This window comes from Lissotriton helveticus, chromosome 1_2, assembly GCF_964261635.1.
Source record: "Lissotriton helveticus chromosome 1_2, aLisHel1.1, whole genome shotgun sequence".
Taxonomy (NCBI): domain Eukaryota; kingdom Metazoa; phylum Chordata; class Amphibia; order Caudata; family Salamandridae; genus Lissotriton; species Lissotriton helveticus.
The window spans coordinates 411,401,575-411,424,327 of NC_136058.1; the positions used below are offsets into that span (position 1 = coordinate 411,401,575).

The 22,753-nt window shown below is 46.3% G+C and overlaps 1 pseudogene; it reads left to right on the plus strand.

The window, feature by feature from the left end:
- Positions 1 to 14,768: 14,768 nt before the first annotated feature.
- Positions 14,769 to 17,445, plus strand: LOC144806815 (uncharacterized; annotated as a pseudogene).
- Positions 17,446 to 22,753: the final 5,308 nt, after the last annotated feature.

Here is a 22,753-nt window from a genome sequence, read left to right on the forward strand (position 1 = left end):
TTCAAACGTCTCGTGCCAACATAAGATTCAGTTCAACAAACTCGCAGTGTCACTCCCTCCCCACTCCGGCAATGCAGCTTCCCTCCGTGTCCCAACAGCGGCACAATCCCTCCATACAGAGAACAAGAGTTGTGTTGTGGTCCTGGCACTCCGGAAGAAGAACCTCCCCGGGCCCCCGTATTGCAAAAATAACTCAGTTAGATCTCACCCAACCGGATATCCATAGTTCAAAGTCCGGACTCCATCCATGTTGATGACACACAACACCATCGTCACACCGTGTGCAGCACGGCGCAGGTCAGCATCGTCTCAGAGGTGGAGCGGCGGCCCCAGCCAGGTCGCAGCCTGGCCAGACAGCTGTGGAGCGCTCAATCCTGCTCCTCCAATAGCGAAGAGGAAGCAAGGTCCTCCTGATCTCTCCTTGGGCTATTTCTGCGCTCCCTGGACCATTCCTTCAGCGATTTCTGCAGCTCCCTGGGGTCCGTGAAGAAATGCGAATGCCCTTGCCTGTTAATCCGAAGCTTTGCCGGGTATAGCATCGCGTAGTCCAAACCAAGATCACGCAGCTGTTTTTTGTATGGTGCAAATTGCCTCCTCTCCTCCTGCACCTTTGCAGTGAAGTACGGATAGAGCGAGATATCCATCCCCTCGTATTGCAGCTTGCCCTTGTCACGAGCTATGCGAAGAGCGGTGTCTCTATCCCGGTAGTTCAGGAGCTTCGCTATGATGGGTCTCGGATTTGCGCCCGGCTTCGGTTTGGGACCAAGTGAGCGGTGGGCTCTCTCCACAATGAACATGGGGGAAAAGACCTCATCCCCGAGCAGCACCTTTAAAAGTTTTTCCACAAAGAGCTCCATCTTGCCGGTTTGTGTGGTCTCCGCCACTCCTGTAATACGGATGTTGGATCTTCGCGACCTCGCCTCCAAATCCTCCGATTTGTCTTGGATCACCTGCAAGAGCCTGCCGAATTGCTTACGATCCTTGTCCCACTCCGACTGAGCTTCCTCCGCCTCTGTTAGCCGGCGCTCCGCCATATCCAGACGCTCAGCATGTTTATCCACTCGCTCCGACATGCGATCCATGCGATAGGACAGGGCATCAAATTTAGTCCCAACCAATGCTATACTGTCCTGTATCCCTTTCTCCATCGCGACTAGCAGTTCACGGATATCCGCGCTCACGGAACACACCGAGGCCGCTCCTTTGGGGGATGTCTCCGGAGCCTGTACTTCGGACCTTTTGGCTCGTCGCTGTTCAAAAGTGAGTTTAGGTTGTGTCCTATCGTTTTTGCCCATGGTTAATCTGGTGGACATACAGGCGATCCGCACCACTGGTTTCAACAGCGTGCTGGCACATTGTGGTGTCCCTCCCAGCCTTGGCGCAGACCTCAAGCCTCAGGTGACAGTGCACAGTTTCCGCGCTGCACCAGGATTATGTGGGGGCACTACGACATTGCGCTCCCCTCATACACTGCCAGCAGTGGCACACCACTAGTCCCTGCCAATGTACCCACTTCAGTTCTTGAGCGGCGTTTCTCCCATGTGTACAGCCTGTCTCGGAGGGGGCGCCGATCTAATTTCGAGTGAGGTGTTCCCAGCGTCTCGCAACTTCTCAGGCCCAGAGCATTGGTAGGGGTACCCTCAAGCAGTGAAGCGCTTCCTCCGCACCTGTACGTGCCAGATCAGACCACCTCCTTATGTGTAGCCCCGCCGCGTTTCCAAGGCCAGTGCCACGTGTTGTATGAAATGGCTGCCCCGGAGCCGGACCCGAGCTCAAGATGGCGGCCGTCGCTCTTGTCAGCATATACTAGCCGGCCACCTGCAGGGCGTCCCTCAGCACTATGACCAGCAAGTCCCCCACCCTAAGTGATATTCAGGAGGGCGCAGCGTTCAGCAGTAGGCACTGTAGGGGAGGCAAGGGCACACTGCTGCTTCGCGGATCTACCGGGACCCCGGGGTACTCACATGTCCATCCGCCGATCACCGGGGCTCAGATCTAGGCACCCGCCGCCGCAGGCAAGCCGGAGCGGCAAAGGCGCCGAACAATCAGCAGGTAGCAGTGGTGGTCAGGGGCCCCCCGCGGCCACAGCAGACAGCAATGGCAATGTAGATGTGGGGGCCAGGGCAGTGTCACCCGACAGGAGCCACCTCAAGTGCCCCGCAGCCGCACCTCGACAAATGCCCGCCAAAGTCCCAGGCCGCTTCAGTGCAGGACACCGCCACCGCCGCGATGTGTGGCAGGAAGAACGGAGGGCTCGAGGAAGCGGGCGCTCCACCTCCGACCCCGGGTCCCCTCGTCCGGGACGACCAGGGTCTCTCAGGCCGCACGCAACGCGACGTCGTCAGGATGCGTCCTCAGGCAAGGTCGCGGCTGCAGGCCTGGTCCGGCGCCACCAGGGTCCTCCTCCGTGGTGCCTCGCACGGCCGCAAAAACCGTCCGGATTAGGTTTGTCTGGACGCTTTACATGGATCAGGGAAGCCCGCCACCACAAGCGAGGCAATTACGGCACTTCTAGGATAATTTTGCGGGATGTTTTCGGGGCAACAGCGAGGAGCTCAGCGCTCACACGTCCGACATGGACGCCAGCAAGCTCCGCCCACCCAGCCATATTTATCTTATGTTAACAAAGCATATCATCACTTTGTTTTGATCAGATTTTGTTTGAATCTGGTCCCCTGGCTTCTGGCATTTCCCCAAGGCTATTCCAAACTGGTTCACTTAAACCCTGCACTTGTGATATTTTTTCAGAGCTGGATACACTACATTTTATGTTATTCTTCACCCACTACGATTCCTAGTGCAGAAATCATATTTTACCACTGCTCAGAGGCTGCCAGTTTGTCCAAGTTAGACCGGCTCTGACCTATCTTCAAACGTTATCCTCCTCCATGGTTTGCCTGGGGGTTGCAAGCTTTTTAATAGCGGCTATAAGACACAAGAAAAAATTGCCGCCACTGTAGCCAATCTGTTCTCTCCCCTATTGTGCACTTTATGAGATAGTCCTTTGTTTTTAGGCCACGCCTAGCGATGCAGCAACATGCACTGTTCGCGTAAGCGAGACTTATTGTTGCCGGGTTGGTTAGCGAAGTGGGACAGGAGCGGTGCACAAGCTTGTAAAAGCCATTGGAGACAATGGCTGTGACAGCGTGCTTCTGGAGACATGGGCTGTGAATGCGTGCTTTTGGTGAAGTCATCTGTGAACCGCGCGCTTTTGGAGACGTGATCTGTTAGCGTGTACAGCGGCGCTACCCCACTCTTTAACTTTCGCATGCACAGCCCATGTGCACGCTAATGGCATGTAACCCAACTAAGAGCCGCTCTGTAGAAGGACAGCGCAGAGAGGAGAAGTGCTGTCTCAATAGCAAAAGGCCGGGTGAAGTTAACGGCCCGGACTACGGCCTCGCTGCTTCTGTCAGAGGTCCCGATATGAGTTGGCTGTGACAGCGAGGAACTATCAGAGGCATGGGGCTGTGCATAGGCGGTGAGACGGTGGGGAAGCTCTTTTTGTCAATTGGGCTGTGCGACCAATCGGAGAGGACATCCGGAGAGACCCTAGGCAACTTTACCGGAACAGATGCTCCCAGAGACCCGCTGCTGCAGTGTAACACGGAGGTGAGGTGAAGAGGGAGGTGGTAATGAGGCGTAGTCGGAGCAGTTATTCAACTCCTCAGGGGGAACAGTCAGAGGTTCGGTTACGAGCTTTCTGTTAGAACCCCTGACTCCCAAGGGGTCATCTTCCACTGCAACCCTACTTGTTACTAACTTCTGGTCTGTTTGTGCTAGACATTTTTGTTGATAAAATCTACAGTTTATGTTGCAGATGATGGATTATGGGGCAAATGCGTAATCCATATTTATGCGGGAAACGCCACGGCCGCAGAATCGAGCTGGCACTAGAAATGCTTTATAGTAACATGGAATCTGCTCTGACCGTCTAGCGCTTCACTTTACACTTTGTGATCCTCGTGGCTAGCAGTCCAACTTGTCCAAACTGTCCCAGAAGTTGACTTAGTCTTCCTCTGTCTCCCGCCCTACCAGGATCAGTGCTGTCATACCCTGCCCGACACGCACCCCCGCCTAGTGTAGCATGCGGCGGATTCGGACACCCTTCACACCTCCATAGGGTTGCGCTCTCTGCTCCTGATGGGAGTCTGGTGTTGTGTTCATGCACAGGGTGGTGTCACATGTTTTTGGCTCACTCCAAGCCTCTCGCCGAGGAATGGAGCACGCAGCTCTCTAATAACAGCTCCTGGGAGTCTTGTGTAGCAAAAACTACAGCTGGGCATTCCCACAGATAAATCTGCCAATAATCCAGAGAGTAAAACTGGCTTCCAAAGGTGCAGTCTCTTCTCGGCGCCGGTGGTTGCTGCTGAGAAGCAAACTTCATCAGAACAGTTTATTTATGATGCGTTGTGCAACTGCCAGGGGAAAGGGCGTCGTAGGACAAAGAGCACTGTCTGTACCTCTGGGCAGGGATGCGCTCCCAGCCCTGCCGGTGCACCCCAGCCCTGTCCCAGTACCCTCCAGTACAGCGCTTTGCCATTGCACCTCAGCTCTGTCCTTGTACCCTCCAGTACAGGGCTGTGCACCTCAGCCCTGCCCCAGTACCCTCCAGTACAGGGATGTACACGGCCCTGTCCGTGCACCTCAGCCCTGCAACAGTACTCTCCAGTACAGGGATGTACAGGGCTCTGCCAGTGCACCTTGGCCCTGCCCCAGTACCCTCCAGTACAGGTATGTACAAGGCTCTGTCGGTACACCTTAGCCCTGCCGCAGTACCCTCCAGTACAGGACTCTGCTAGTGCACCTAAGCCCTGCCGCAGTACCCTGTGTAATTGCAGTACTATGACACACAGCTCTGCCAGTGCACTTCGACCCAGACCTCAGTACTCTGTTATTACAGTACTTTGGCACACAGCTCTGCTCTTCCTTCCCTCTGTATCCTGTTATCCCAGTACTGGAACGCTCCCAATTCTTGCAATATACTTCCACCCCAGCCTCCGTATCCTTTAGGGTTCTAAGCGCCGCATCCTCACACATGCTTGCAAGTGCACCCCAGTACTGGGTACTACAGGCACCTGCCAGTGTGCTGGCCTGCATCCCACGCTGGTATCCCTGTACTGGGGCACCTGTGTCCAGCACTTCAACTCACAGAATCGCAGCCATTGCACATCAGTACTGCCATGTGGCACCCCCAACTAGTGGGAGACCCGCCTTACTATGGCCCAGCTCACCTTACTACTCCAGACCCTACTGGTCCCCAGGCAGTTAGTGCAGGCCAGCTGCCTCGGTAATGGGATACCAAAGGGAGAGGCAGTACAGTAGTACTGGAGAAGCCGGAGGTTGACAGCCCTAGCCAGATCCGGTGTGCACCGCAAGCCTGGCTCCATGAATAGACCAGAGTCCCGATGGTGCAGCGCCCTAGCGTGTCCATTACTGAAAACTCAGATGAAGGACTCCAGCCATGTCCCTGCTAGAGCATCACTGTGCCCTTGTGGCACTACAGTGAAGTGCACTGGGAGCCTGCACTTTCAGTCCAATAGGATTATCCCATATCATGGAAGCGCTGCTTCCTCGTGCAAGGTCAGTGAGTGGCGCGCGCTCTCACTTAACAGTGATACCTCCTTTACTGGTAACGCGTATCGATATAATGAGCGAAGGAAGGGCTCTCACAGGGCGAAAACATGACCAGCGTTGCTGTATTTGTAAAGTACCATGAGCCAATTCAGCTCTCTGCAGCTGTACAAACTCAATTCGCCCTAAACTAACAGCATCATGCTTCGAGCATGTCTCCATTCACACGCTTGTTCACGTAGCTACGGTTGTGTGCACCGTTATAAAACACATTGCACAAATAGCCTTTATCGGCATGCAGTTTGTGTTTTTTTTTCTACATTTTCAGTAAATGCACCCATTGCTCAGCTCAGTGCTTAAAATACAAAAATAAGGTTTGAGATATTGGTGTTGCATTATTAGCAATGCCAATAGCTCAAACTTTTATACTGCGAGACCTATTGCATTGCAAATGCTTGTTTTATTTAGCGCTTTTGCACTTTATATTGTTGCACTATTTGTAGATTTATACATGATTAATGAAATAGTAAAGCCGGATGCCCTTTTATTGCTCTGCACAGGCATTTTTAAAACCTTTATTGTGACCTAAGTTTGTATGTATTAATGTCTTTCGATGAATTGTGACTTTTTAAAATGTTTACTTTTATGGCTCTTGGCTGCTGAATAAAATATCTTTGACTGACTGACTAACATTCCTTCCTTCTGTCAAAGGAAGGGTAGTGCAGGTGTTCACGGACAACACCAATGCCATGTGGTACTGCAACAAACAGGGCGGGTGGGGTCATGGACCCTATGTCAAGAGGCTCTCTGATTTTGGACATGGCTGGAACATCAGGGCATATCCCTGGTGGGTTTTTTTTAATAACAAAAGAGAGAGTGAGGGAAATTATACAAGCATTATGTGAGGTGGGAACTCCTGATCCCCCGAGCAATTTACAAAAACAATAGAGGAGTATCCCCTCGTAGGTAGAGAAGTGTTTCTCTGGTTCTAGGCTTGAGTGCTCTAGTCAGCACAATATACCCCAACCTGTTACTGGATAATGCATATCCTTATAGAAGACCCCTCACTCACCAACGTAGTTGATGACATGCTTCATCATCGGGGTCCCACCCCATAGGCCGAGTGCCTATAGGGTGTGCTGCGACACCTGACTACAGTGGAGCTGGTTAGTATTCTTCTTTTATGTGTTCATAACTATCAAAAAGTGTATTAAAAAGGGCCAACACTACTCACTGCAAGTATTTTATTCTTGAGTGCTTGAACCCTTGTTAAAATATAGTGTGGCACCTGTGCCTAATTAGGTAGGCTTTGGTGTCATAAGTAGTATTGAGGATTAAAAATAGCAAAAGTGTGCTATGTGAAAATGTGAAATTTACAAAACTATTGATTAAAAAGGTCTACATGTTTCAACCCATAAATCCATTCAAGGGTTTTCGTCAGGACCGTGATTTTTTGAACTGGGTGGTCCGCACTCGCTAAGGCGCGTCCTGCCCTAGTTCAAATAGGAGACCGCAAATTGCGGTCTCGTGTAAAAATGTGCGTTTTTCCTTAATCAGGAAAAAACCTGTAAGAAAACAGGAGAACAAAAGACAGGAAGGGGTCACATACCAGGGTAGACAAAACAAATGTACAACATTTAACACATATGTTATCGGTCTTCACCCCAATCGTATGATCAATATATGGGGTCATGCCAGCATTTAGAATCAAACAGTAGGGTCCATCTATTGCGATCGCGCAACAGTGCTACAGTGATAATTGCCGGACTGTGCCTTTCAGTAAAGGACCAGCGCCAAGACAGAGGTGTCGAACTGGTTTTTGGCGTCTGGGAATATCGTGCGAAAACAAGGGGGCCGTAATACGGGAGAGTGATCTATATCGTGCTGCGATGTGGACGGCTGCAGGCAGTCTATTTGTGAGCAGTCGTGACGTCGCTGCCATGAATCATGAAAGTGACTTTTTTGGTTTTGTTTTTGCTTACGCTTAGATGCGGCACTACCGCTTCATAGGCACCAGCGTTTCCAAGACGGCAAGAGTCCGTCTCCTGCGAAGTATTAAAAAACAGATGCCAAGTGTAAGCTGTGAGCTGCCCGGTCGGGCACTTTTGTACAACCTGTGGGATCGTGCGGTAGATAGTTTCCGCATTCAGGTCAGCCCGAATGTACTTACTTGTAACTTCTGATCATCAAGCCGAAAACCTACTTGGTTCCTGCTGGACGTGCTCCGAGGAATGACCGGTGTATCCGTGCGGTGCCGGTAAAGTAAACCGATTGCATTTCCCATTAGCCATACGATTATCATACCAAGCAGCTATGTTCCTCTGATTCATTGGCTAACAGTGTAGAACCAACCCCTGTGGTTTCAAAACCTTTTTACTGTCCTCTGTTTTTCCTTAAAAAATTCCTTACGGATATTGAGAGCCAGCATGGTATTTTCCCTCTTATGGTAAAAAACGTAAAGCCAGTACGATCACCATGGCAATGCAAACAAGCTCCAAACAATCGGCGCTCGTGAAAGAGTAGTCTTCCTATCCTTTCCATTCAAACAATCCGATTGGCTCTCACTGAACCACGTGCCAAGACCACGTGACGAAGCCACGCCCAACCAGGAAATGCAATCGGTTTACTTTACCGGCACCGCACGGATACACCGGTCATTCCTCGGGGCACGTCCAGCAGGAACCAAGTAGGTTTTCGGCTTGATGATCAGAAGTTACAAGTAAGTGCATTCGGGCTGACCTAAATGCGGAAACTATCTACCGCACGATCCCACAGGTTGTACAAAAGTGCCTGACCGGGCAGCTCACAGCTTACACTTGGCATCTGTTTTTTAATACTTCGTAGGAGACGGACTCTTGCCGTATTGGAAACGCTGGTGCCCATGTAAATGTAAATGTATTGCGATTTATATAGCGCACGTATCACCCGAAGGCATCAAGGCGCTTGCCTTGGAAACCCGTCCTGGTATTCCCCTGTGAGATAACCCCAGCAGGGTATCCACAAGGTGAAAGCCAGGCATCCCGCCGCGAGGGGCCATAGTGGAGATTAAGCAAGCTATTGCCCAGAGTCGCAGAGTGTGAACCCGTGAGTCGAGTAGGCACCGGAACGAGAATTATTGAGTCCGTGGATTTTTTTTGCCCAAAACCCGCCGAGGCGGGGAATTGAACCCTGGTCCAGGACCGATCTCAGCTTCCAGGTCTGCCGCATCTAACCCCTGAGCCACACTTCTCATGAAGCGGTAGTGCCGCATCTAAGCGTAAGCAAAAACAAAACCAAAAAAGTCACTTTCATGATTCATGGCAGCGACGTCACGACTGCTCACAAATAGACTGCCTGCAGCCGTCCACATCGCAGCACGATATAGATCACTCTCCCGTATTACGGCCCCCTTGTTTTCGCACGATATTCCCAGACGCCAAAAACCAGTTCGACACCTCTGTCTTGGCGCTGGTCCTTTACTGAAAGGCACAGTCCGGCAATTATCACTGTAGCACTGTTGCGCGATCGCAATAGATGGACCCTACTGTTTGATTCTAAATGCTGGCATGACACCATATATTGATCATACGATTGGGGTGAAGACCGATAACATATGTGTTAAATGTTGTACATTTGTTTTGTCTACCCTGGTATGTGACCCCTTCCTGTCTTTTGTTCTCCTGTTTTCTTACAGGTTTTTTCCCGATTATGGAAAAACGCAAATTTTTACACGAGACCGCAATTTGCGGTCTCCTATTTGAACTAGGGCAGGACGCGCCTTAGCGTGTGCGGACCACCCAGTTCAAAAAATCACGGTCCTGACGAAAACCCTTGAATGGATTTATGGGTTGAAACATGTAGACCTTTTTAATCAATAGTTTTGTAAATTTCACATTTTCACATAGCACACTTTTGCTATTTTTAATCCTCAATACTACTTATGACACCAAAGCCTACCTAATTAGGCACAGGTGCCACACTATATTTTAACAAGGGTTCAAGCACTCAAGAATAAAATACTTGCAGTGAGTAGTGTTGGCCCTTTTTAATACACTTTTTGATAGTTATGAACACATAAAAGAAGAATACTAACCAGCTCCACTGTAGTCAGGTGTCGCAGCACACCCTATAGGCACTCGGCCTATGGGGTGGGACCCCGATGATGAAGCATGTCATCAACTACGTTGGTGAGTGAGGGGTCTTCTATAAGGATATGCATTATCCAGTAACAGGTTGGGGTATATTGTGCTGACTAGAGCACTCAAGCCTAGAACCAGAGAAACACTTCTCTACCTACGAGGGGATACTCCTCTATTGTTTTTGTACATATCCCTGGTGGTTCAACACTTTGCAGGTTCACTGAACGCCAGGGCGACGAACTCAGACAGAGGTGCATGATGGATCACGAATGGCTTCTTCACTCAGAGATGGTGCAAGGTCTCTTTCAGCAGTGGGGAGAGCCTTGGTTAGATCTATTCGCCACCGAAGAGAATGTGCAATGTCAGCAGTTCTGCACGCTGGACTTTCCAAGGCGGCAACTCGCTAGGCGACGCTTTTTGTCGCGCGTGAAGTTGCAGTTTCCTATATGCCTTTCCGCCTATACCACTTCTGTCCAGAGTGGTGAAGAAGATCAAGCGCGAACCTGCCCATGTCATTCTTGTGGCTCCAGACTGGGCACGAAGAGTCTGGTATACTAAGCTCTTGAACACGGCCATCGATCCTCCGATCCGACTACCTCTTTGGGAGGATCTTCTCTCGCAGCAGCAGGGTGGCGGTCTTCCACCCAAACGTGTCCAGCCTCCAACTCCTTGTGTCGAGATTGAGCAGCAGCAATTGACAGCTTTTGCCCTTCCGCCTGAAGTCTGTAACGTTATCTTGGCAGCCAGGCGTCCCTCCACCAAAACGGTATACGCCTGTAGATGTAACAAATGTGTGGTGTACAGCAAAGGCTGTGGACCCCCTTTCTGCTCCTCTTTCAGAGGTTCTCCTCTTCATTCTTTCTTTGGCCCAGCAGGGCTGTGCTCTGGGCACTCTTTAAGGCTAGCTTTCAGCCAATTTCGTCTTTCTTCGCCTTCCTGTTCAGCCTTCTCTTTTCAAGTTCCTATTGTAAATCACTTCCTTAAGGGCATTATTCACCTGTTTCCTCCTATTCCTTTTGTAATGCCCCAGTGGGACTTGAACCTTGTTTAGACTTACCTTATATGCACTCTTTTCATACTGCTACATCATTTTTCCTCAGACTTTTGATCCTCAAAACTGCCTATTACCTTTGCTATCACCTTTGCGCGCAGGGTGAGTGAGCTTTAGGCTCTTTCTTCTAAACCTCCTTTCCTGGCTGTTCATCCAGACAAGGTTGTCCTTGGCACTAAGCCTTCCCATCTTCCCAAAGTGGTTACCTCTTTCCACATAGGACAGACCATCACTTTTCCCACCTTCTTCCCGCATCCTTCTAAAGAGGAGAGGCTCCACCATCTGGATCCAAAACATGCACTTTCCTTTTATCTGTATCGCACAAGACTATTCCGGGTGGGTGATCAGCTCTTTGTTAACTATGTGGGCGCTAAGAAAGGTCAGGCCGGTCGATAGCGGATCATCTCTCGATTTGCTTGGTGAAAAAGGAACCTCTGATAGGGATGCGCGGCCATTCCACCAGCGCAATGGCAGCCACTATAGCTTTGGGAATTGAAGTTCCCCTTCATGACATCTGCCAGGCAGCCATGTGGGCTTCATTGCACACCTTAACTAAATACTACTGTCTGGACAGCCAAGTCCGGAGAGAGAGCTTCTTTGGCCGTTCAGTTCACCAGAACTTTCAGGGCCCTAGTTTTTTGCACCAGTGGGCAGTGTCTTGCATGGCTCTGCGCTCCTGGCATGGAATGTTGTGTAAAGATCTGACGTCAGCGCTCAGGCGTGTCGTCTAAGTAGATACTGCAAAGTCATTCTGGCGATCACAGCGCCAATGACGAATGTGGAGACGACCGACGCCACCCACCGACGTGCAGGGGTACTGTTGAAGAAAAATTCTCCGGATCCAGTCTGACGCCTAGGGGTAATTCTAAGGTGAGAAATCTATAACTAATATATGTCTCTCACAGATATATCGTTACCGAAGGTAAGTAACTTGTTATATATTTTGCAAAGCTATGGGAATTTCAATTCAAGGTTTTGTTTCTGTTGACTCAATATCTTGAATTAGTTTCAAATTAATTTATGATATCTGTGATTTGGGATCATGTTCTAGTGATAGCAGTTCACCAGCATTTATCAAATAAATTAAGTCCTTTATCATTGTCGTAATTTTAAATGCTTGAGTGAAAACATCAATGCCAGTAGCGGGGACCGAACATAGGTGTTACTGCTTCTCCTCTTAAAGCTTCATGTGAGCTTCATGGGTAAAGTACAGCCCTGGCACGTGCCCTGCAGGATCTATCCAGTGCAGCATAGGCGCTGTCAATCTCCATCCTTTTCACGAGAGTTGACTCGGCCGAGCCCTTATGGTTTTACTTTGCGAAGTGGCAGGTCTTCACTGTCTTTCTGAATTACAGGTGGTTGTTGATGGTTCTTGGACATGAGATCTGGAGCTCAGCTGCCTGTAGGGAAGCGGAGGTTCACCCCATGCATTCTTCTTGTAAATGATGTGGTGGCTCCAGTGTCGTCCGGAGTGTTGTGTTCTGTGCACATCTTTTGAGCATGTGAGGTGGATGATTCTTTACCACAGATGGCTCTATTCATTAATAATAATAATTTTATTGTTTGGTTACCTAAAACAATTAGAATTACCAATAACATGTACAGTGTTAAAATACGCAGTCAGATGGCTGTCAAAGCACTTTTACGTTAAGCAATGCACCATTCCAATCACGTAAGATATCTTAAAATACAAGTCAAAATGACTTTCAAGCATATTACAACTGTTGAAACTGCTAGTGTAGACAACAGCTGCAGAGCCTAATGAGAGCAAAGTGCAAGGTGCAATATATAGAGAAACAACAGCCTTTCATCAACAGGAGACGGGCACGAGAGCCTAATTAATACCCGCACCTAGGGCCCGCGCATAGTTTACCTTTTGCCTTTGACGATAATGCTGGGGCAGACAACTGCTCCAGTGACATTTTTATATCTGTTTGTGTATGGTTAGTTAAAACCGTTAGAACTATTAAAAACATACAAGGGGTTTGAAATCTCAAGTCAAATAGAAATGCACTCACCGATAAGGACATCGCAAAATGGAAAACAGGCATTTTGTTATAACAGAGTGCACTTGGAAAAATCCGCATTGACAGTGACCGTGCTGGTGCAAAGGGTAATAGCAGCACGAAGTACATTTAAAAGTGCCGTCCGGCAATATTGTCTAAAGTCACTGTCACATATCGAGAAGCACTTCCTGTTTCAAGGGTTTGACAATGGTAACATCTCGACTCAGTTAGAAATACACTTATGGGTAAGTGCATCGCAATAAACCAAGCTAACGTTCAGTTGTAACAAAGTGCCAATGCAGGAACCCAAATTGAGAGTAATAAAGTGCTAGTGCAATAGATAATAGCTGCAAGCCATGTCCTTTAAGCAGAGACTCATCGATGGTCAATCCCTAAGGATATGAAGCCAGTGAAGAGATTTTTTGGCCGGTGAAATGTGGTCATGAGCCGGTAGCTTTTGTGTAGCTACTGTGTTTTAATCACTTTGTAATATTATTGGTAGGGAGGGTGAAGCTCCGTAGTTGAGTCTGTTCACAAAATCAGGATGTGATAGGATGATATGTGGTCGCCGGGAGCTTCTCTGGAAATCCTAGCTGAGGGTAGATTAGCATTATGGTTCAAATATGATAAAACGTGCTTCTCATCATTTGGTTTACTCTCAGAACCTGGGAAATCCATGAGCACTCCAATGTTCCTTACTTCTGTTGATCTTTTAGTAGGGTCTGAGCAATGTAGAGGATGGTAGTTCTCCCAGTGTCTGCATGTGAGGATCTCAATTGTAGACGAGTTGAGTTTAACTTCACTAGTCACATCCATTGGTCGATGCCTTGAACATAGTCATCTAGACTTGAGCTATTCAGAATGCTCAGACTCCCCAGTTTCAGAGGGATTGGTGTGTCATCTGCCTGGCTGCAGCACATCAGGGGCCGTATTACATAAAGTGCCCCGGGGGTGCAACAGGCGTTTGCACCCACTCTGAGTGCCCTCTGGACACTTAGGTATTACAGACGGAGGCCGCAGACGCTTGTGTGCCCCCTTCTGTAATACCAATAGCACTGGCACACATAAAGTGCCAGTCCTGTATACAGGGGGCATTCCCTCATTTGCATGCAAATGAGGGAATGCTTTTGCCTCTGCATCCATGCCATATTACAAGCGCCGGAGCAGAGGCAAAGATGTCCTCATGAGGCTCACTGAGAGTGCGCCTTCTAAAAGGTGGCACACTGTCAGTGCGCCCCCGCCCGATGGAAACCCTCTGGAGGGGGATAGGGAGTCCCATGGACCCCCAGGCATCCCCTTGTAGGCGGATGCAGTCACTCACTGTACCCGCCTGCAAGGGGATCTCCAATCCCCTTCAAACGTGCAGCCTGGTTGCCGCCTGCACTGTGAAAACACCGAGCGGCTGTAAATCACCCGCTCTCTTTTTCACAGGAATGCGCTGTCCCCAGGCAGAACCAGTTGGCAGCTGCACTGGGGGCAGTGCATTCATGGTAATGGGGCACATTTTCACTGTTTGCGCCCGGCGCATCTTTTAAAAGGTGGCCTGCCGCAAATAATGAAAAAGCGCATTTACCATAAAACGGCTCTGGTTGTAATGTTTGAAGTCTGTTCGAGTAAATCAGCAACTTCTTAGCAAATTCAAACATACACATTCCATGAAAACTCGCCTACATCACTATGTAAAAAAAACCAACAGTTTGTATGATATTTTGAGCGTACTAAATGTCTCTGGAAGCTTATGTTATTTCTTTACAAGGTATGTATAGTTTTAGTTTCTGCATGCAAAACCCTCAACTTTAGGAGTAATCTTTTGTAAAACTTGTGTTTGAGCGTCCTTAAGCTCCTTATCTTTACTTTGATGCAGAGTCCTTACAGCCAAACCAGTCATTCAACTCAGAGTCGTACTTCTCTTCTCACGTCTCAAAAGGCTACCATTTTGCATTGAATAAGCTCATAAGTATTGTGTATTTTTGCTCATTTACAATCAGTAACAAACTCTTATTTTCATTCTGCAGGTCACTGAAGCATGGATAAAAAAGGAAAATTGTAATTTAATAACACGCAGAGCAAATCACCACACTGAAGTGGTTTATGTTGAAGAGGTGACCATGTCTCAGAGCCCCAATAAGTAAACAGTTCCAAGAAGCCGAGGAGGAAACAAGTAGCGAACCCTACTGAATGTGAAATTGATATCGCTAATTAGTTATATTCACTATACATTGCTGAGTAACTAAATACAATTATCACAAACATTTTAAAAAATGGGTTATTAGTGTTATACAACTTCGGAAATATAAAGGAGTAAATTAGTATCCAGACAGTGCACCTGAAAATAACGTCTTTTGTAAATTCTGTCTACATAAGGAAAGCCTTGGAGAAAATCCACACCATACCTGTGCACAGAACATGAGAATTTTTGTCAGAAAGACCTATCACCTCAACGGTAGTGAACACACTTTAGTTGCAAGACTCATCTGCTGAAGTGGTAAACAGCACACCTGGCACAAAAGAAAGTCATTGTAAAACGTCCTTTCCAGTTTTTAGCAAAAAACACTGGAGTTTACCAAAGTTTGTTTCAGTTATGCTGAATGCTGAAATGTGACACCCCCAGTGCTTAGGTGTTAGCCACAGCTCTGGAGACCATACCCTGGGCATTGAAGAGAAACAATATTCTGCTACTGATAAATGTGTAATATACTATTCCTGCCTTTGCACATGTGTAGCCTACAATACATCAAGACAATAACTGTGTCAGTCTTTTATAACCTGATGAATAAATGTTAGTAAAGCTTCAGTCACAAAGTGAACCTAACTCTGCCGGACAGACTTCATATAGACATAACATGGAAACCATAACTCCATGAGAGACATTTGGAAAGGGTCAGTGGAATAGCTTAAATTGCTTGAAGAGGTCACAACACTACAAGTTCAGACAGAATTTTTAATATGCTCAATGCTAGTGTTAAGAATAACACGTGAAGCCCCTTTGAGAGGTTAGTGCTGAAAATGATTTAAACACGTCCGGACTTTGGAATCAGGAAAAGTCGTAATCTGCTGTGTACACAAGAAAAAACACACCTGGAGACAATAACTCAAGAAAGAAATCTTTTTCGTGCCCAAAATATGAGTACAGCATTAGTTATCAATTCCATCTCACTAAGATAATGTACACTGACGAAAAACCTTACAACTACTCAAAATGTCAGAAACTCTTTCGACAGAAATCTGATCTCACTAATGAGAATAAAGACTTGCTAAAACTCTTTAAGTAATCTGAATGTCAAAAAAGCTTTATTTGTAAAAATATTTCTTAACATCCAACACACAAATAGGGTGAAACCTTTTCAGTGCTCAGATTACCAGAAAAGTTTTCATCATGAATTCTCTCACTCAGCATAATAGAACACATAAGGGGCAAAAACCTTACCAGTGTTCTGAATGCAAGAAATATTTCAAGTATAAATACTGTCTCACTAAACACGAGAGAACGCACACTAAGGAAAAACCTTATAAGTGCTCTGAATGCCAGAAAACCTTCAGTCAGAAAGCCAGTCTAATAATCCATGAGAGAACCCACACAGGGGAAAAACCTTATAAGTGCTCTGAATGCCAGAAAAGCTTCAGTACGAAAGCCAGTCAAATAAACCATGAGAGAACTCACACAGAGGAAAAACCTTATCTGTGCCCTGAATGCCCCAAAAGATTCATTAATAAAATATATCTCACACACCATGAGAGAACCCACACCGGGAGGAAACCCTATTGGTGCTCTGAATGCCACAAAAGCTTTAGTCATGGAGCCAGTCTCATTAACCATGTGAGAATACACACTGGGGAAAAACCTTTTAAGTGCTCTGATTGCCAGAAAAGCTTCAGTCAGAAAGGCACTCTCACTCGACATGAGAGACATCACAGTGTACAGAAACCTTATCAGTGCCCTGAATGCCAGAAAAGCTTCATACTTAAAGACCATCTCACTCGACATGAGAGAACTCACACTGGGGAAAACCCATACCAGTGCTCTGAATGCCAGAGAAGCTTTAATGTTAAAGCAAACCTTACTCGACATGAGAGAACTCACACCGAGGAAAAACCTTATAAGTGCTCTGAATGCCAGAAAACCATAAGAGAAAACACACTGGACAGAAACCTTATCAGTGCTCTGAATGCCAGAAAAGCTTCCGGCTTAAAGCCAATCTCACTCTACATGAGAGAACTCACACTGGGGAAAAACCATACCAGTGCTCTGAATGCCACCTGAGTTTCAGTGTTAAAGGTACACTTGTTCAACATGAGAGAACTCACACTGGGGAAAAACCTTATAAGTGTTCTGAATGCCAGAAAAGCTTCAGCCAGAAAAGCCAGCTCACTGAACATGAGAGAAAACACACTGGGCAGAAACCTTATCTGTGCTCTGAATGCCAGAAAAGCTTCCGGCTTAAAGGCTATCTCACTCTACATGAGAGAACTCACACTGGGGAAAAACCATACCAGTGCTCTGAATGCCAGAGAAGCTTTAGTGTTAAAAATAGCCTTAATCGACATAAAAGAACTCACAGATGAAAAACGTTGTAAGTGCTTGGAATGCAAGAAAAGTTTCAGTCAGAAAGGCAATGTCACTCAACATGAGAGAAAACACACTGGGGAAAAACCTTGTCAATGCTCTGAATGCCCGATAAACGTCTGTTATCAATCCATTCTCACTTTGCATGAGAGAAGCCTTACTGGGCATACATCGTGCCACTGTTCTGATTGCCACAAATGTTTCAGTCAGAGAAAGAATCTGATTGTACATGAAAGAACCCATGTGAGGGAAGTATCTTATCAGTGCCATGAACACTGGAAATACTTCTGTGAAAAAGTTACCCTTTCATACTGTAAAGGACATACACTGGACAAAAGCCTAATCAGTGCTCTGAGTGCCTTGAAAGCTTTAGTGATAAATTCTACTCAACCACGACAAAACCCACACTGGAATCAAACCCTATTAGTTCCCCGACTCTCATTAATGTTCCAGTCCTGTATCCCATTTCAGAGAATACAAAATACCATATTAATGAAAAACCTTATCAGTCTGAATGTCAGAAATGCAGTAAACATTACAGAATAGTATAACAAATGTAACAAATTGTGAAGAGATCATTACCAGTGCATTACAAAATAAATAGTCTCACTGTTCCTGTTATGTTGTCTAGCTTTGTAATTTGAATGCAAAGAAGTTTAGGTAATCCCATTAGTTAACTTCTGTACTTGCAGAGGCATGTCAAAAAACGCAAAGGATGAAAAACTACCCTTCAATACAAGGAGAAAAAGAAGAAACGACACAGTAAAAGCAACGTGCAAGAAAACTGGACCAGAAGACAAACACCTGTAGAGAGCACAAGAATATAGTGGAAGGTACATCAAACTCTTGGAGCAATTTAGTAGCTACTCCGAGTGAAATTGAAAATTATAGCTCAGAGTAATAAAGTCTGCCCAATTTTGTTTTGTCTTGCAGCCTCATAGTCCGGACATAAGGAATTTATTGAAACTCAGCAAGTTAATTGAGAAAATAACTGTGCATTCCTATATTAAACATTCAGAGAGCAGGGACACTTGAAGAAATGAATCCCATGCTGACTGAGCGGCTCTGCAGAAAGCTGTTACATCTTGGAGAAGAGAGACTAATTATGGTTGTTCAAGATAGTGGTGTGAACATAAAATGGTTACTGTGCGCATAGAAAAAACAAGTAAATAAGAAACAAATGTTTTTTACGTTCCCAAAACAAAACTTCTCCAAGTACTAATGTGCTGACAACAGACAGTTTCATCTTGGTGTTCTGGGCTAGTGGCCAACTCTTAGGCCTGACGCTATTCCAAATGAGTGTTGCATGTGTGACAGTTATTTGTTCAGTGCTAATAGATTGATACTATTTTGAGTTCATTTGTTGAAGCAATAATTATTGTCCTTGCTAAACAGGATAAAGACCATAAACGTGCAAGTCATTTCTGACCTTATTGATTAATTATCCAATATTGACAAAATTCTTACCATATATAGGCCCATTGTACCAAACATGGGTGCAAATCCGGTAATCACAAAGTAACACAGTTTGCAAACACCAGTGTTATGTGCAACACTCTAAACCCATTTTGCGAGTTGGAATTGTTTTTCTGCCTCTCAAAATAGGTTTTGCGATCCATTCGGAATCAAACTGATATATATCATAGTTTATGACTGCCATTTTTAGTTGCAAGCCATTGAGCAGTTGCACAAACCTCAATGGAGGTGATCAAAGATTCACTAAATTGTGCCCCTTGTGCCCCAGTGTATTCCCACAGAGAAAAGTTATCTTTACATGCAAAATCAGAAACGGGTTGCAAAATGTTGGTTTGCAACTTGCAACCTCTGTTTGTGACCTGTCTCTTAGTGCATTGGGCCCATACACTTTTAAAAGTGATTTAAGCCAGTTTTTCCTTATAATAAATTCTATAGTTGGAAAATAGATTATAATCCAGTAACACCAGTGCTTCCCAAACGTTTTTATACCACAAACGTTTGCGACCCACCTAGCTTTAATGGATTGTCTGTAAACGTCATGACCTTGACCACGCCCTTCATTATTGGACTGTCAATCAGGTGTTTGTTACGTTCGACTACTCACCCGTAAGGGTCTCGAGGCGCTAGGGGCCGGGGGGGTTGCAGGTTCCAGTCCATCAAGGAGGGGGTCTGTCAAAGAGCCAGGTTTTGAAGTTTCTTGCGAAGATGGGGAGCGAAGTTATCTGTCTGAGGTGGAGCGGAAGGTTGTTCCAGGCTCTGGCCACGCGGAAGGAGAAGGAGCGACCTCCCGATCTGGTCTTTCTGGTGCTTGGGACCACTGTGTAGGAGAGCTGGGCTGATCATAGGGTCCTTTGGGGTGCGTGGAATTTGAGTCGGCTGTTCAGGTATGCTGGTCCGTGTCATGGAGGACCTTGTGAGCGTTAGTTAGCATCTTGAAGGTGACTCTAGCTTCGATGGGGGGCTAGTGGAAGCCCGCCCACCCCCACAGTGGAGTGTGCGCAGGTCCTGGGAGATGTGGCAGTGTCTTGGCAGGTTAAGGACCAGTCTTGCAGAGGCGGTTTGGATGTTCTGTAGCTTGCAGTTGAGGTTTTTGTTTATTCTGGCATAGAGTGCGTAGCTGTAGTCGAGCCTGCTGGTGGCCAGGGCCTGAGTGACAGTCTTTCTGTGTTTGAGGGGATCAATTTCAAGGTCTTACGTAGAAAGCGGAGGGTGTGGAAGCAGGAGGACGAGACGGAGTTGATCTGGCGGGCCATTTTGAGCTCTGAGTCTAGGATGATTCCCAGGTTGTTTGCGTGGTCCCTGGGGGTGGGCGGGCTTCCGAGGGCGGGGGGACACCAGGTGTCATTCCAGGCATCGGGGTTTGGGCCCATGATGAGTACTTCCATTTTGTTGGTGTTTAATTGTAGGCATCTGTTTTTCATCCATTTGGCAAACGCTTCCATACCTTCTCGAAAGTTTTGTCTGGCGGTGTTGGGTTCGATGGATAGAGAGAGGATGAGTTGGGTGTCATCTGCGTATGACACAATGTTGAGTCCGTAGGTTCTGACGATGGGGGCGAGCGGAGCCATGTGACGTTGAAGAGCGTAGGGCTGAGGGAGGATCCCCTGGGGGACTCCGCAGGTGGTAGGTGTAGGGTTTGAGAGGAAAGGGGGGGTGTCTGACCGGCTGCGTTCTGCTGGAGAGGAAGGAGTGGAGCCAGTCGAGGTCCTTGTCTTGGATCCCTGTGTCATGGAGTCTGCGTATTAGGGTGCGGTGAGAGACTGTGTCAAACGCCGCTGAGAGGTCGAGGAGGATGAGGGCTGCTGTTTCTCCTTTGTCCAGTAAGGTACGGATGTCGTCTTTTGCGGTGAGGAGGGCGGTTTCCGGGCTGTGGTTGGGCTGTGGCCAAGATAATGTGGGCAAGATAATGATTTGCCCATAGAAGTGGCAGATGCTGAACTGCACTGGAGTCTGAAGCTGGAACACCTGTACAAGGGGGATGTTGGCCTGTGGCTTCCATTCGCTAAAACAGCAAGTCTTCTGAAAAATCTTGATAATGATACAAATGCTTTTAGGAAATATGAGAAACTCCTTTGGCATCAGAGTATGTGGTAAGAACTTGTATTGATTTTGAGACTTAGTGATGCAGTTTGGACTCAGTATATTGTGTATATTGTGTATATTTTAGAGTTTTGTCTCATTTGAATACAACTCAAGGGCATTAGATCACTTTACACGAGCACCAGATTACATTATAGAAGGTCAGAGTGTTTTATGATAAGCACAGTAGATTTAGTAATAGTCCCAGAACCAAAGGTTGTTGAGCCAACACCAGGACTCAAACCTGGTTTCCCAGAACCAGAATTGGCAGTTCTGGTAGTTGGGCCACATATATATTGATCAATTTAAGTGTGAAAGTCATACACAAGTGGTATGGTTGTCTATCATGTATAGTGATCACATTCTCTGTTGAAATGGATTTGTGAAGTAAAAAAAAACTGCTACAATAAATACTGGAAGATTCACCCAGAGTTTTGGTTCGGAACACTTGTAAAGGTTTATTTAAAAAATTATCCGAGGAACATTGTACTGCCCTTTTGCATTAGTGCACAACCTGGGCTAATCATTTAAAATATGACTTATCTACTGAACAGAACTTTTGCAGCCCACCAAGAATCGGCTCCGACTCCGCAGCCCGAGCCACAGTTTGAGAATCGCTGTGCCAGACGCATTTGTCACATATAAGTCTAGATTGGTTCCTCTTCATCATCCATAAGTATTTTGCCACTGTTTGCAGAAAATGTTAATTATGCATTTTTATTTATAGCAATTTATTTCAGTTTGACACAGCTTTTCCGACTATTGTTAATGTTCCGTATTACACCTACAGCAAGAGAAATGGTTGGTGAGCTGATGCTAAGTTTCTTCAGAGGTGCTAAGTTTTGTAGTCTATTGGCCCATTTTGCATCCTTACTAGCCGCTGAACTCTTCCTTTGTGGCATCCATAAATCTTATGTTAATTGAAAAACAGAGTGATGGGTGTTATTGAATGAGATACTGGTAATTTTTTATTGCTCATTATTGATCTTATCACTGTAACTCAGAACATCTTGGAACTCATTGCTTTGTGTGCCAGAGTTTCAGTTTGTGCCTTCACACTTAATAAATATTTGTTTTATATGAATATGTATTTTACTACAAACATGTTACAGGGCATCGATTTAATACAGCATCCGTCTCAACTGAAATATTTAATTATTAACTCCCCAATACTATTAAATACACAATGAATCTCAATTGTATTGCCATATATACAAAATATTGATTAATGACCTTCCTTGTTTCTACACTGGTGGAGTACAGTTCAAAAGATAAATTGTTATTGTACCACAACCACTATGCCTATTATCAATGTTACAATTGCAATTTCCATCCTCCTTTTATGAAAACATGGTTGGAATTTTATCTCTAAATTTATTTGGAGCACTTAATTTTTAAGGATTGGTCATAAAAAATAAAGGGCCTTATTTAGAGTTTAGCCAACCCGTCAAATTTGGTTTCTACAGTATGACAAGTACTATAGACAACAATGGACTTGTAATACAGGGGACGGGACATCTTCCATGTCTGTGAGTATCCTGTTCACCAAACTCAAACTAGGGCCCTATGTACTAATACATTTAATGATGCTATAGGTCTACCTGATTTTACCCGACTCTGTTTGGTACAGAGGTGGCACTCACTTAGAAAACTTCAGTGTGCCTATGATAACTGAAGGACGTGGCACGGTCCCTTGATACCTAAAGACCCTGCTCGCACTTTAAGAAAGGATTTGGAAGGAACTGCATCACACCCGTACTGTTTGAGATGATGTGGGGAGGAGGGAAAGTTTTTTCATACTGTGTGTGAATGTCCAAGGATCGCTGAATATTGGGCGAAGATCATGAGGACTATATCACAGACGGTGGAAATTTCATTGACGCCT